This window comes from Euleptes europaea, chromosome 14, assembly GCF_029931775.1.
Source record: "Euleptes europaea isolate rEulEur1 chromosome 14, rEulEur1.hap1, whole genome shotgun sequence".
In the NCBI taxonomy this organism is placed as follows: Eukaryota; Metazoa; Chordata; class Lepidosauria; order Squamata; family Sphaerodactylidae; genus Euleptes; species Euleptes europaea.
Window position 1 is genome coordinate 38448797 of NC_079325.1, and position 4101 is coordinate 38452897.

Consider the following 4101-nt stretch of genomic DNA (forward strand, 5'->3'; position numbering starts at 1 on the left):
CAATTCTGTTTTAGGCAGATTTAGATGTGACATTTGTCACGTGTTCTCTGGGGACTGGCAGCCCTACACCACCTGCTGGATAAACACCCTCTAGAAGTGCTGCGGGACCCAGTTCTGGTTGGAAACACAGCACGGGGGGGTGGGGGGGCAGGAGAAACTTCTGCTGCTTCCCTCACCATTTTCCCAACCTGAAACAGCACTAAAGGTAAAGGTCCCCAGTGCAAGCACCGAGTCATTCCTGACCCATGGGGTGACGTCACATCCCAACGTTTACTAGGCAGACTTTGTTTGTGGGGTGGTTTGCCAGTGCCTTCCCCAGTCATCTTCCCTTTACCCCCAGCCAGCTGGGTCCTCATTTTACCGACCTCGGAAGGATGGAAGGCTGAGTCAACCTTGAGCTGGCTACCTGAAACCAACTTCTGTCGGGATCGAACTCAGGTCGTGAGCAGAGCTGGGATTGCAGTACTGCAGCTTACCACTCTACGCCACGGGTCTCTTTTGAAACAGCACTAGCTGGGTGTTATTTGCACGTTGCCCCTCTACTGATATGGCACTTGCAGCTGTGACAAATTACCCCCCCCCAGTGCCGTTTTGGGTCAGGAAAACCGCATTGAGTGCCCCTGTGCCGCAGTCCTGACCACAATTAGGGCTCTGCAGCACTTCAGATGGCGCTCTCCACAGGGACCAGCAGCTGCCAGTCCCCACAGAGAACATGTGACAAATGTCACGTCTAGTTCAGCCCTGGCAGACAACAACCCTTTGTGCCAATCTGGAGAAGTGAGGGGCCCTGTGATCTAGTAGCGCTCCTAGAACTGGTCTGTTACATCCCTGTGCCCAATTGTGTCTTTGGCCCTCTCTACGATGGAAGGAAGGTTTCTGTTGCTTTGTTTTGGGGTTCCCCCCTCCCTAGCAATTTCACCCCTCCCTTTGCAGATGTGGAGCTGCCATCATTCAAGGAGAAGCTGCTCATTTCCCTCCAGGATGCTCCTTTGCCACAGAGGCGTGCATCGCTGCAGGAAGCCAAAGATGCCTGCTACTTGCAGGAGCACTGCACTGGGGTGCTGAGCTTGCACGGTGCCTATTATATAGTGGCAGGCACAGTGCTGGTTGACAGCCCTGGCTCAGGTGCCATCCTCTATGTAAAGTCAGGTCAGTGATTCTTGGGGTAGATAACCTGTGTGGAAATGGATGACATCATACGTTGTGTATCATTAGATATTAGTACTGAGCTTAATGGGAACTGATGTGGCATTGTTTCTGAAGAATTGATCTGGGAGGTTCTAAGTTCAAATCTCACCTCTGCCATGAACTCACTAGGTAGTCTTAGTTAAGCCATTCACTCCCCCCCCCCATATCTGCAGTATGGAATTATAATACTGGCCTGTTTTACAGATAGGATTGCCAGTTCCAGGTTGGGAAATAACTGGAGATTTTGGGGGTGGAGCCTGAGGAGGGTGGAGTTTGTAAGGGGACAGACTTCAGTGGGGTATAATGCCATTTTCTCCAGGGGAACTGATCTCTGTTGCCTGGAGATCAGTTGTAATAGCGGGAGATCTCCAGCTGCCACCTGGAGACTGGCAACCCCACTTACAGAGCTGTGGTAAGGATTCTAACAGGATAATGTGCACATGAAGAACTTTGAACAATGACAGCTCTATATAAATTATGATTATCAGCTTATGTTTGGATAACATTTCACGTTCTCCAAGACTTCAGCAGTCTGCAGACTGTGGAACCTTTCCTTCATGCCCAGCAATCTTTTCCCCCTTCCCCACCCCCTTTTATCATGTGCATTGTACATAGCATCCTGCCTGAGGAAGCGTTCTGGTGAACTCAGAAGTTTTCTTACAATTTTGTGACATTTTAGCTGGGCCTAATAAAAAGCACTGCACTGTCAATGCACATAACTCTTTACAGAGTAGTGTATATCAAAAGAGACAGCTCCAAGCCTCCAAAGAGCTTGCGGCCTTGCTAATATGTTTCTGTGTCTTCAGCCTGCTCTGTCGGCTTCTGTGGAGACAAATGCCAGAAGCGTTGCCCTCCTACTTGCTTGAGCGGACGCACCTACAACCCCTTGACGGGTCAATGTGACGGCCTTCTGAGTTGCAAACGTCGGTTCAGCCCTTCTTGTCTTCAAGGTAAGGAGCTTGTGCTCTCGGTGGCAATTGTTGGAGCACAAGCAACATAAAATGAAGGCCCCATGAAGCCAACACCAATAAGCATGGGTGCAACTCTGATGGATGCGGGGGGTAGACATAGATTGGGATGGAGAGACAGGAACTAGGCAATGGAAAGATGGGATGAGGGTGTCCCAGAGAAAACTGGGCACCTTTGCTGCTGGGCTCAGCCCAGGATGCCAGCTCAATCCTGACTGAAATATTGCCACATTCATGCAGGTTAGTCCAAAGTTATGTAGTCCAAAGTTATGTAGAATCTTTATGCTTTCAAGATTTAATTGCCCTTTTTCAATGGCTTTGCTGGGCTGTGTGCTAAAGATCCCTTTTTCAGACCAGCTGTGTCCCTGCCCTCTTCAGTCAGTGGACTCCTTGGTACATATCCTTTTGCATTGCCCTTACATATACCAACAAAGGCTAAAATGGATTATACCATGTTTTAACAAATGGTCCACATCTTCTCAAGCGACTTTGGAGCAAAAGGTTCAGTTCCTCTTAGAGGACTCTGACCCTCAGTGTACTTATTTTGTTGCTTGTTTTTGGAGGCTGCAGAGACGAAGAAAGGTGTTTTTAGAGATGGGTCTTATTTAAGTTTTATTGTTCAAGACCTCCGTCTAAGAACAGGGGAAAAGGAAGAAAGATGTTCATGCAGGCTTCGGTGTGAAGTAGTCTTTAGGGGTTGTTTATAGCAAGGATGGTCAATTTATGTAGTCTCAGAGGCAGCACAAAGACTTGACTGGTACAAAGATGTTGTTTGTGGTGACCGAGGAGATACCTGGGGACCCTGTTTGGGTCAGAAGGTGGCATAGAAATGTTTTATATAAACACTTCTGGGGAAAAATCCCCCTGAAAAGCCATTTTCTTTTCAGTATGTATCTCACATAACAACGCGATGACATTTATTATGAAAGAATCACCAAGACTCACTGATTCTTTCCAAGTGGAACTAAGCAAAATGTTTTAGCAAATCCAAATTGAAACTGGGCAGGAACCTTCCTGGAAACTACTTAAAAGGGCTTTGGGAGGGAGCCGGATCCCACCCGTGGGCTGCCAGTTAATTACCCTTGGCCTAGAGATTTTGTGTGAGGGAGGGGCCAGGAGAAAAAAAAGAAGGAACTGTTGGACCTGCAGGACCTGAATCTGTCTCCTCCTTCTTTTTGTATTGTTTTCTCAGGCCTGGTGAGCTCAAGATGTCCTCACAATCCTGGCTGGTGGTTCTGGGATGGACACTGCTATTATGTGGAAGAGCACAGCAGCAAAATCTGGCAAAGAGCCAAAGCAGCTTGTGAAGCGTATGGCAAGGATGTAGGCTTGCTGTGGCTCACCAGTGCCAAGGAAAAGGCATGAAGATGGAGGCGGGTGGTGGCAACTGCTTTGAGCAGTCATTGGATTGTGTACACAGCGGGGGGGAAATCTCTTGGAGAAGACAGACACATAGGGATTTGCCTGTGTCCAACAGGAGAGGCAGCCTGAGTGGAATGGGGTTCAGGAAGGTCCTGTTTCTCAGCCCTGCTTGGATCTAGCAACCACATTCCACTGAGGTTACATCCTTGAGTCTCCGTTAAAATCACTAACATCGAACACCATCATATAACGAGTTTGCCACTAGCAGAATCTACACAGGTGCAGAGGATCAGGCCAGCCTAATTTCCTTGTTTGGCCATTGTGCAGTGGTAGAGCCCAGGCTTTCTATACAGGAGGTCACAGATTAAATCCCTGGCATCCCATTAAAAGCATCTCGGGCAGCAGATGTTGGGAAAGACCATTCTGTACCTGAGAGCCTGGAGAAATGCTGCCAGTCAGAGGGGGTGATACTGAACTAAATGACCCAACAGTTTAAGGCACATCATATGCTTTTCCTGCTCCACTGTTGAACAGTAACTGCAGCTTCCCCTGTCTGGGTTGCAATTATTATAACTCTTTGCAT

At 48.3% G+C, this 4101-nt stretch overlaps 1 long non-coding RNA gene across 1 annotated transcript; it reads left to right on the forward strand.

The window, feature by feature from the left end:
- The first annotated feature begins 1088 nt into the window (after window positions 1–1088).
- Window positions 1089–3418, forward strand: LOC130486744 (uncharacterized). Its single transcript, XR_008933768.1, has 3 exons — window positions 1089–1149; window positions 1995–2138; window positions 3349–3418. It is a non-coding gene; the product is annotated as an uncharacterized LOC130486744 (long non-coding RNA).
- Window positions 3419–4101: the final 683 nt, after the last annotated feature.